The sequence below is a fragment of the Sceloporus occidentalis genome, unplaced genomic scaffold, assembly GCF_023333645.1.
Source record: "Sceloporus occidentalis isolate IW3139 unplaced genomic scaffold, rSceOcc1.0.p SCAF_1, whole genome shotgun sequence".
NCBI classification, from domain to species: Eukaryota; Metazoa; Chordata; class Lepidosauria; order Squamata; family Phrynosomatidae; genus Sceloporus; species Sceloporus occidentalis.
In genome coordinates, this window is record NW_028316981.1 from 308,729,904 (window position 1) to 308,742,112 (window position 12,209).

Consider the following 12,209-nt stretch of genomic DNA (forward strand, 5'->3'; position numbering starts at 1 on the left):
ATAACAAAATCCGTGGATGCTCAAATCCGATTAAATATAATGACATAGCAAGATGGTGTCCCTTATAAAAAATGGAAAATCAAGGTTTAATATTTGAAATTTATACCTTTTTTATCATTTTCAAACTGTGTATGCTTGAATCTGTGTATAAAAAAATCAGTGTATAAAAAGGGCCAACTATACACATATTTCCAAATGTATTTCTACACTCAACACAGTTGGGGCCTCCCTAAGAGTAAACTAACAAAAGATCACTGTCTAGGACATCACTACATGGCTTTTCCCAATTTCAGTGAAGTAGACACAAATTTAACGAAGTGTGTGCCAAGGCAACATCTGTGAGAAACACTCACAAACTAGAGACAACTATATAAATAGGGGAGAGTGTGTGTGTGTGTGCATGCACATGCATGTTTATGTGCCACCTGTGAACTTAAGATGACTCCATGAATTTCATAAGATTTTCTTAGGCAAGGAATATTTTGAGGTGGTTTTGCCAGTTCCTTCCTCTGAAATACAGCCCTACAGTATCTGGTCTTCATCGATCCTCTGCTGTCTGAGGACTAACCAATGCAACCCTGCCCAACCATGAAAAACCCACTGGGTGACCTTGGACAAGAAACACACTCTCAGCCTAAGAAGATGGCAATGGCAAACCCCCTCTGAAGAAACATGTCAAGAAAACCCTGTGATAGGTTCCCCTTGGCTTGCCATAAATCAGAAATGACTTGAAGGCAAATAATACACACACAACTTGCTAAGCCAAGTCACCTATGTGAATTCCACTGGTTTAGTGATTCAACTCTAGTTCAGAATGGGACTGGAATTAGAACAGCGGTTCCCAACCTTTGTTGGGCCGCAACCCCCATTCCGGGCGAAAGTCCCGCCCGCGACCTCCCTCATTGGTTGGGAGGCAAGGGGGAGACTTTCGACTGCCTACAAGCCCCAGCGGATGTCCTGCCCCTTCCCAGCCTCCCAACCAATCAGGGAGGCCACCGGGGAAGAAGGGGCGGGACCTCCGGCCACAAAGGCCGCTGGGGCTTGCAGTCCCGTCCCTTTCGCCTTCTCCTCCCAGGTGCCTTTGAGGGCACCCGCGAGAAGGCGAGGGGAGGAGGCGACCCCGGCCCTTTCGCCTTCTCCTCCCGGGTGCCTTCGAGGGCACCCGCGAGGAGAAGGCGAGGGGAGGAGGCGACCCCGGCCCTTTCTCTTTGTGGTTGCCGGCGCTAGCGCCGGCACCCACTGGGAAAAAGGGAGGAGGGGGAATCCCAACCTGGTGACCCCCAAGAAAGGGTCGAGCGACCCCCAAAGGTGTCGCGATCCCCAGGTTGGGAACCCCTGATTTAGAACGATGACAATAATTATAAATGGATACATTTGGCTTTATGGGAACCAGCTCCATCCCAAAGTGAAGGATCTATAGGATTTTTTAAAAAATCTTTCAGTATCATTGCACTGGCAAGAGCTGTTCCTTACAATACAAGTATCTACAGAGAGGATTCACAAAACCATGATATAAAGAGAAAAGTGAAAGGTACAAAAGAACATAATCTAAAATAATCAAATAACCGATCAACTCTACTATGAAGAAAGGTTACACCGTCTAGAACATTATAACTTAGGGAAAATGAGGAGATATGATAGAAATATATAAAACTGCAAAATGTGGAGAAAGTAAATAGGGCAACATGTATCTTCCCTCTGAAATCCCAGTGTTATCCACCACAGCTGAACAGTGGAAGCTTGAGGAGAGAGTAAAGAAAGTATTTCTTCACACAGCATCTATGGAACTTTTACAAGTAGTGGTAGAATTTGTACGACAAGAGGTGGTAATAGTTGCCAAATTCAATCACTTTAAAAGGGGACTTGACAAATCCATGAAGGCTAAGGCTATTCATGGCTCCTTGTCATGGTGGCTATACTGTATAGTTTTTCTGATACTTGAAGAAGCATGCTTCTCAACATTAGCTCCTATGGAACATGAGCAAGAGGAGACTACTGTACTCATATATTAATTGTGGACTTCCCATAGGAAGCTGGTTGGTCACAACGAAGACTAACTGATAAGACTACAGAACCTCAGTTTGATACACCTTGGTTCTTCTTATGTTCTTAGAAAGTCATAAAGATCAGGCTAATAAGATTTCCCCATTACAGTGAGTTGTATATTACTGGTTAACTAGGTGGGAAGGGTGGCAGAATACTTGCTTCAAGTGCTTTGTCAACATTATTTCAGTTCTTCCTAAAAGTCTCTTTTTTCAAATTGCCGAGCCTGACCCAGATAGACCTGTGAGATCTGCCAGTGGAATTAGTGAAGGATGATACAACTGGAGGCAAAAAAGCATTTATTTCTGTCCCTACAAGGGTTCAGCAACAGTGTTTTGCATTTGCTTGGGGCTTTTTTCAAGCGTCAAGCTCTGGTTGGTTGAGTCATTTATTTAGGAACTATTTTAACATAGCACTCAAGCTCCTCAGACAGCTTTATAAATTAAAATAAATGTGCCAGACTGCTGTTTTTACACAAGACATTAATTTTTGACTACCAATCATTTCATGCAGCACAGTAAGCATTAATGTGGCTACATAACAGAAAAAAAGATGTCTTTGGCCCCATACAGACAGGCCAAAATAAAGCTGCTTTGAGTCACTTTGGAGGTATGCTGTTTAAATTATGCATGCGTCCTAAGAGTCCGGAAGCTCTGCCAAAGCTGTGCTACAGTCCTTAGGACTGGAGTGTGGCTTTGGCATGGCTTCCGGACCCTTAGGATACACACATCATTTAAATCTCATACCTCCAAAGTGACTCGAAGCAGCTTTATTTTGGCCTGTCTGTATGGGGCCAAAGACATCTTTTTTGTGTTATGTAGCCACATTAATGCTTATTGTGCTGCATGAAATGATTGGTAGTGAATGATTGGGCTGAAGTACTCCACTAAAGTGCACATCAAAGACCATGTGGAGGGGGGATAAGGGTGGAACGAACTGTTTCACTACTAAAAGACACATACATGCAATAGAGTCATAGTACAATGCTCAAACCACCACACCATGAACTTGACATTGATTCAATTGGATGAATGCTTGATGGCAGAAATGACTAGAGTTATGTCATGCTCTATCATCAATTTACAGTTGGTACAGGTTGAGTCTCCCTAATTCAGAATTCCTAAATATTCCAAAAACCAAAACTTTTTTTCATGGTTGGCTTAGATAGTGACACCTTTGCTTCTTAATGGTTAAATGTACACAAATTTTGTTTTACGCACAAAATTATTTAAAATACAGTTGTTTCTCCTAATTCTGAGATTCACATTTTTGAATATGGGTGACCTCCATTATTTGCAATGGCACATGCGCCTCAGGGCATGCCCATTCAAGCCTATGGAGCTTGAATAAGTGCGAGCCTCTGTTTTCGCACGTGGGGGGGATTTGTCCGGAATGGATCCCCTGCAAAAACAGAAGGCCAAATGTATTGTTTAAAATTACTTTCAGGCTATGTGCAAAAGGTGTCTATGAAACAAAAATGAATTTTGTGTTTAGATTTGAGTCCCATCTCCATAATATCGCATTATGTATGTATATGCAAATAGACATTTCAAAATCTTAATCATGATCATCATCATAAAAAAATCCAAAAGTCCAACTAGTGCCCAGCATTTTGGACAAGGGAGACTCAATCTGTACTATCGAAATTACCAAAACAACAAGAAAGCCACTCAGGCCTGCAACAAAGTTCTTTCACATTCAAAACAGGCTTAAGAGGAGATATGCTATCTGCCTTTCTGAAAGAGGAGGACTCTACTACTTTCTGGATGGAAAGACCCTCTGTATGTTTTGAGAGGCATTTTTTACTACATCTGTCTTGATATAATTTAAGGATCTCTATATGGAAGAAGCCCAGGTATTCATCTGAGATGAATACCGTATTTTCCAGCATATAAGACGACTTTTTAACCCATGAAAATCTTCTTCAAAGTTGGGAGTCATCTTATACGCCGGGTTAAGCCCGGCCTGCTCCTTCCTTCCCGGCCTCTGAGGAGACCGAGGCCTCCGCAGGGGCCGGGAAAGAGCGTCCCAGCCTGCTTCCTCCTTCCTGGCCTCTGAGGAGGCCGAGGCCTCCGCAGGGGCTGGGAAGGAGTGTCGCCGCCGGCGCGAGCGCTGCTGGCCTGTTCCCTTCTTCTCGGCCTCTGAGGAGGCCGAGGCCTCCGCAGGGGCCGGGAAGGAGCGCCGCAGCCAGCACGAGCACCACTGGCCTGCTCCTTCCTTCCTGGCCTCTGAGGAGGCCGAGGCCTCTGCAGGGGCCGGGAAGGAGCGTCCCAGCCTGCTCCCTCCTTCCCGGCTTCTGAGGAGGCTGAGGCCTCCGCAGGGGCCAGGAAGGAGTGCCACAGCTGGCACGAGCGCCGCTGGCCTGCTCCCTTCTTTGATTTGGAAGAGGGATAGCCTTATACAGCGAGTATATCCCAAACTATATTTTAATAAGAAAAGTTGGGGGTCGTCTTATACGCCCAGTCATCTTATACGCCGGAAAATACGGTAACTTCCTCTTACATGACAGTTTCTTATGGGGGTTAACTGACAATTTTTTTATCACCCTCTTCAGATTACTAAAAGATTGCTGCGTGAGGATTATAGTATGTGAGGTGAGAAGCATAATATATGAACTCACCGTTCAACTACTGTTGTCGCTGCTGTACCTGTTCCATGGACAGAAGAGCTGAGTGTCCAAAATTGTCATTCTGGTTGCGTTTCACCACCAAATTCACTAAAAAAATGCACAGAAAGAATGCAAATGTAAAGAAAATTTCATTAAAAGAAAAAAACAGAATAAAACCACAAGCTAGCCAAAGATGCTTATGAATGCTATCCAACCTCCAGATGTCATTCTATTCCACAACTAAATGTTAAAAAATTATGACATGAGATTTAAATAAACACACACACATTCACGTAGAACCAATATTTGTGAAGGCACTCCTGTGTGCAGTACTTAAAACACCAATTAACCAGCAACTATATCACATATTTGTACTTTTAAACATCAGAAGCAGCATAGGGGATAACCATACTATTTACAGTTCCTTGCAGTATTATACACATATCCCTCTTCCTTGTCTAGGTTTTGCCACGTTACAACCTGAAACTAAAATGGATTTGATTGGCATTGTTACTACCTGATATATGAAAGTTACTCATCGTTGTGAGGGTCCAAAGTGTTTTTACTGTCCCACAAAACAAAAAGAAGTTGGCACAAACCATGTTGCTTTTTTTTTCTATACCTCATCAAAACAAAACTGTAGAGAATCATTGGGAATAAAGAATATTATTTTACACTATTGGATTTATGTAGATGTTGATATTTTCCTTGTTACAGATTGTTTCTTTTTTAAATGGCTGTGGACTTTATACAAGCTTGAAACAAAAGGGGCAAGTGTGGCATCGTCCAGGGCTGGGAATCATCTAGTCCTCCAGATGATGTTTAAGAGCAAGTCTCATAATCTCAAGCCAACACAGTTTAGGTGGGAAATGCTAGGAAATACAGTCCAACATCTGCAATGCTACCATACCTGTCTAAAACTTGTTCAGCATGTGGTGACACATCAATAAATATTTTTAGATCTTTTTTTGGGGGGTGTTCTTTATTGTAGAACAAGGGTATCCCACAACTGAAACTGAAGAACTCTATGCCACGTGAGTGAAATACAATGTGTAAGGCTGGCCCCTATGTAATGTAGCTGCATTTTAGATTTGCATTTTAGTGCAAACAATGTGTGACAACTGGGCAATAGGAGTTAGACACTCCTAAACTCTAGCAGCATCAAATTACTGCCTCAGCAAGAATGCACTGACGTACAGAAGAGATAACAGTTGAAGGAAACACAATACTTCCTCATCTATATGCATTCATTAAAACAAGGTTGTAAATAGCTACTTACCAGGTCACTCAAGGTGAGTGAGAGCACATTTTAAAGTGATGACAGACAATTATGATAGCCAGGCCTCAATTTTATGTGCATCTACCACTACCCACAGTAACTAAGTTATGACCTGGACATACTAAGAATTTCTGCTTCTACAGTCCTTCCACATCAAAATAATAATAATAATAATAATAATAATTATTATTATTATTATTATTATTATTATTTATAGCCTGCCCAATCACAAGCAATCCGGGCAGGTTACAACAATAAAAAGACATACAGAATACAATAAAATTCAAAATTAGCTCCTTCCCACCCCCTTAATAAGTCAAAACAACTGTAGGTGCCTAAGTTCAGGTCGTATTTTATGCTCTTGCAGTTCTTATTTTATCATGGGCGCATATACATGATGTTACCCACTGAAAACAGCATGATAAGATTTGTGCAATTACAAAGATCTGATCTAGAGCTATCTCCAGACAGTCTTGCAATGACGCTTTTGCAATCTGAACAACTAGGGAGGATCCAATACTGCATGTTCAACAGAACAGTAGAAATGGGAGAATGTATTGATAAGCTAACAGGAATACTAATTAAGTGTATAGGAGTTTAAATCCATATTTAAGTGGATCCGGAATGATGCAAAGTGATTTTTCTGCACACCTTCTTAGGGTCACAAGACACAGCCACCTTTTGTTGTTGTTATTTGACTTATGGTGATCCTATGAATAAGAGGGCCAAGGTCTCCCAAACAGCCCTCTTGCAAACTCAGTCGTGGTTTCCTTGACTGAATCCCACATTACTTGACATGAAAGAGGAAAATGACAACTAGCCAAAGTGGGTAAGGCTCTATATTCTCCACTCCCTGCAATTCCTGGAATATTAAAATATCTTCTTGTCAACACACCCTTTACCATAACAACCAACTGTTCCAGATACTATTGCCTCTCAATGTTAAAAAGATTAATTTATTTAAAAATTAAAAATTCCTGTTAAATTCTCCACACAGCTCTGAAATCAAATGTGGCATTATAATTTTCTTACTGTTTTATGACCTTTTAATAGGTTGTACTTTTCTGGACCAGGACAGAAGAAAGCTGAGAGAAAGAAAATAAACTCATTTGAAATGAGGTGCTGAAGGAGAATTCCACAGACTGCTAAAAAAAAGACAAATAAATTAGTCCTAGAGCAAATCAAGCCAGAACTCTTCCTAGAAGCCAAGATGACTAAACTGAGACTGTTGTATTTTGGACATATCCTGAAAAGACAGAACTCATCAGAAAAGAAAACAATGCTTGGTGAACTGGAAGGCAGTAGGAAAAAAGGAAGACCGCATTACATGTGGACAAACTCAATCAAGCAAACTATGGCCCTGAGTTTGCAGGACCTGAGCAGGGTTGTTGGTGACAGGGTGCCTTTGAGGACTCTTATTCATGCTGCTGCTGCTGCTGTTGGCCTGTTACAGACTGCCAAAATAAAGCTGCTTAGGGTCTCTTTGGAGGTATGCTATTTAAATGATGCATGGGTCCTAAGAGTCCGGAGGTTGCACCAAAGCCACACTCCATTCCTAAGCACTGGAGTGCAGCTTTGGTGCAGCTTCCGGATTCTTAGGATGCATGCATCATTTAAACAGCATTCCTCCAAAGAGACCCGAAGCAGCTTTATTTTGGCAGTCTGTAACAGGCCGTTGTGTGCCTTCAGGTCAGTTCTGACTTATGGTGACTCTAAGGCAAATCTAGGATGATTTTTTTCTTGGCAAGATTTGTTCAGAGGGGATTTGCCATTGCCTTCCTCTAAGGCTGAGAAAATGTGACTTGTTCAAGGTTTCCATGACCAAGTGGGGATTTGAACTCTGGTTGTCAAAGTTGTAGTCAAGCTCCCAAACCATTATAGTACACAGGCTGTCCTCTTATTCATAAGGACACTCTAAGTTTGGGCAATCGCAAACTTTTTTCTGAACAAATATAGCCAAGAAAATCCAAGATAGGGGCTCCTTAGAGGCGTCATAAGTCAGAAATGACTTGAAGGTACACAATAATAACAACAACATTAACAACAACTTTTTCCCGATGAGCCAATTTATTCTGAAGACTCCCTTTAAAAAAATTATAATGAAATAATCCATGAGTGTCATTTCCTCCACTCCTTTATCCACAATACACATATTCAGGGGTATCCTGATAGTTTGCTCTCTGCTTGTAACACTTTAGGTCAAAGCATATATGACACTTGTCACATACTTCTGTGATTGATCCAAAAATAGCTTGTGGGGCAAGGGGAATGCCAGATGATGAACACCACTTGTAGGTGGGGTTTAAGACCTTGCCTCTGTTGCTTCCTGATTAGAATTGGGAATCCCATCTACCAACTCACAATGAAAGGAAATTCACCAAGCATACTACCCAGTTCAGTTCAGTCTCAAAGGAAGACAAAAGGATACTGAAAATGTAAATTTTCAGTATTAAAATGTAAATGTTGCTGGGACTGCCTGAAGGAAGAGGCCCCTCCCTCCTCAACTGTCATCTCGGCCTCAGAGGGAGCCATCAGGCAGACCCAGCAACATCAGGGACTGCCTGAAGGAAGAGGCCCCTCCCTCCTCAACTGTCATCTTGGCCTCAGAGGGAGCCATCAGGCAGACCCAGCAACATCAGGGACTGCCTGAAGGAAGAGGCCCCTCCCTCCTCAACTGTCATCTCGGCCTCAGAGGGAGCCATCAGGCAGACCCAGCAACATCAGGGACTGCCTGAAGGAAGAGGCCCCTCCCTCCTCAACTGTCATCTCGGCCTCAGAGGGAGCCATCAGACAGACCAGCAACATCTTGGACTGCCTGAAGGAAGAGGCCCCTCCCTCCTCAACTGTCATCTCGGCCTCAGAGGGAGCCATCAGGCAGACCCAGCAACATCTTGGACTGCCTGAAGGAAGAGGCCGCTCCCTCCTCAACTGTCATCTTGGTCTCAGAGGGAGCCATCAGGCAGACCAGCAACATCTTGGACTGCCTGAAGGAAGAGGCCCCTCCCTCCTCAACTGTCATCTCGGCCTCAGAGGGAGCCATCAGGCAGACCAGCAACATCTTGGACTGCCTGAAGGAAGAGGCCGCTCCCTCCTCAACTGTCATCTTGGTCTCAGAGGGAGCCATCAGGCAGACCCAGCAACATCTTGGACTGCCTGAAGGAAGAGGCCGCTCCCTCCTCAACTGTCATCTCGGCCTCAGAGGGAGCCATCAGGCAGACCCAGCAACATCTTGGACTGCCTGAAGGAAGAGGCCCCTCCCTCCTCAACTGTCATCTCGGCCTCAGAGGGAGCCATCAGGCAGACCAGCAACATCTTGGACTGCCTGAAGGAAGAGGCCCCTCCCTCCTCAACTGTCATCTCGGCCTCAGAGGGAGCCATCAGGCAGACCCAGCAACATCTTGGACTGCCTGAAGGAAGAGGCCCCTCCCTCCTCAACTGTCATCTCGGCCTCAGAGGGAGCCATCAGGCAGACCCAGCAACATCAGGGACTGCCTGAAGGAAGAGGCCCCTCCCTCCTCAACTGTCATCTCGGCCTCAGAGGGAGCCATCAGGCAGACCAGCAACATCTTGGACTGCCTGAAGGAAGAGGCCCCTCCCTCCTCAACTGTCATCTCGGCCTCAGAGGGAGCCATCAGGCAGACCCAGCAACATCAGGGACTGCCTGAAGGAAGAGGCCTCAACTGTCATCTCGGCCTCAGAGGGAGCCATCAGGCAGACCAGCAACATCTTGGACTGCCTGAAGGAAGAGGCCCCTCCCTCCTCAACTGTCATCTCGGCCTCAGAGGGAGCCATCAGGCAGACCAGCAACATCTTGGACTGCCTGAAGGATGAGACTTCTCCCTCCTTTAACTGTATTTTTATTGTATTAACGATTTTACTGTACACCGCTATGATCATCGCGGAATAGCGGTCTATAAATAAAAATAAAACATATTAAATAAAATTTTATGAAAACAAAGAAAAAGAGAGATCTTGTAGCACCTTTGGGACTAACTGGAAGAAAGAACTTGGTAGCATGAGCTTTCATAGACTTCAGTCCACTTCCTCAGATGCTAAAAGCATCTCAAAAGTGCTACAAGATCTCTTGACATACTGATTCTACAGACTAACACAGTTATATCTTTGAATTAAAGAAAAAGAGAATTAGCTAGACCTTGTCAGTGCTTGCAAAAGAGAAAACTTAGTTGTTGTGTGCCTTCAAATTGTTTCTGACTTATGGTGACCCTAAGGTGAATCTATAACACAAGTTTCCTGGCTAGAGAGAGTCTGCCTTTGCCTTCCTCTGAAGATGAGAGAATGTGATTTGCCAATGTTAACCCAGAGGGTTTGCATAGTGGAGTGAGGTTCAAACCCTGGTCTCCAGTCACACTCAAATCATTGTTGTTGTTGACTGCATGCAAGTTGACCCTGACTCATGGCGACCCTGTAGTTGAGACATCTCCAAGATCCCCTATCTTCCACTACTCTGCTCAGGTGCTGCAAACTCAGGCCCATGACCTCTTTGACTGAAACCATTCATCTAGCATGTGGGTCTTCTCTCTTTCTACTTCCATCTACCTTTCCCAGCATTACTGTCTTTTCTAATGAGCCATGCCTTCTCATGATGTGACCAAAGTAAGGCAGCCTCAGTTTCCTCATCTTGGCTTCCAGGGAGAGTTCAGGCTTGATCTCTTCTGGGAACCATTTGTTTGTCAAATTGTTGACAAACAATGAAAATGAAAAACTATCCTTATAAATTTAAAAAAGAAGAGACTCTCACTTTACTCAAAGCAGTAGTGTCATCACTCTTGCTTGGATGTGAATCCATAGCTTTCTACTTTGTTTATGATGTTTTTAGAACAGTAAGCTACTTTTGAAAGGCTCTACTCACACGCACAGAAGCAAAGTTCAAGAGCAGGGTAGGTGCTCTGTCACAGCTGATTTCCCTTTCTACTCAAGGCTTTGGGAAATTACTTTGGCACCTCACCAAACAATTAACAAATTAGCCCCAGTTATCCTAGAGGCAATGGGCTCTATCATGTCCCACTAGGATGATGAATGAAACAAGAGATGAAAGGATGAAATGGGAACACTGCTTCTGCTAGCTTTGCATAAACAAATGAGGGTTAAAAAAATACTGTTTATATATTGAGCAGACAATATACAAGCCACCATTAAAGGAAGGAAGCATCTTCATTACTGTCTGCGCAATAACTTCATATTTCTGTAAGGCACAAGACAAACAACAGCAGTTTAAAAAGTTAAACTGTAAAGAATGCATTCAGTGAAAATAAATCTTTTAGCACCAGTTACTGCCAAGCTAGTCAAGTATCCAGGACAAGTTAAGATAAGTGTCTAATATATCAACATGCTGTACAGACTTCATTTTCCAAATGAATAGCACACCCAAAAACTACTCATATGAATGAAAATTACTATACAGAAGAAGAAAAAAGGAAAGCATCATTTGCCTCATTTCATTCTTCAAAAATCTCACTTTCCTATACTATCATCCACTGTTGTCCACACTCAAAAGCCCCCCACAAACACACCTCTTTTTCAGAGGCTGAATAAATTTTTTACATTGACCTTCACTGTGGAGAAAGCTAGAAAGACAAGTGAAGTTTAAAAGTGGTTTCCCCTCCCAGGAGTAGCCAAAGAGCTGTCTCAAACAGAAAATTTTACAAACGACATGCAAATCAATGCCAAACTCCAATCATCTTCAAATATAAAATTGCTAAACGTTTTACAAAAATACACAACTTTAAGTAAAATTAGGCTCTCTTATAAAAGGAACATAAGATATCCAACATACCGTAATATCCTTTTTTAGAAAGGAATCAAGAAAATTGTATATTATCAGTCTAACATTTCGAGATAAATTGGCAGTGAGCACTACTAAAGTCAAAATTATTGAAATCACACAGAAAAGGCCTTGCTAAGGGTGGAATGGCTTACAGAACTAACTGCCAAGGATATGGTGAGAGCAACTAATGTAAATAGCTTTAGATTAGGAGCTTGAGGAAGTTATTCAAGATTTATCAACATTGCAGGGGCCAAAAAAGGAGACAAAGATTGCAGTAACTACAGGACCATTGCACTAATATGCCCTACAAACAAAGCTGTGCTCAAAATTCTGCAGCAAAGACTCCTACCACATGTAGAATGAGAAATCCCAAAGGTGCAAGCTGGTTTCAGGAAAGGAAGAGGTGCTAGAAATCTCATTATGAACATATGGTGGATAATGGGAGTGCACCAGGGACTTCCAAAAGAAAATCTGCAAGTGCTTTGTTCACTACA

At 42.9% G+C, this 12,209-nt stretch overlaps 1 protein-coding gene across 4 annotated transcripts in view; it reads right to left on the reverse strand.

Moving 5' to 3' along the window:
- Positions 1–12,209, reverse strand: part of LOC149324218 (protein ARK2N-like) — a 69,020-nt gene that overhangs the window by 35,241 nt on the left and 21,570 nt on the right. For all 4 annotated transcript variants that reach the window (XM_089497805.1, XM_089497795.1, XM_089497800.1 and 1 more), the window contains exon 2: positions 4,664–4,759. The gene's annotated coding sequence lies outside the window, so the exon portion shown is untranslated. The remainder of the gene's footprint in view (positions 1–4,663; positions 4,760–12,209) is intronic.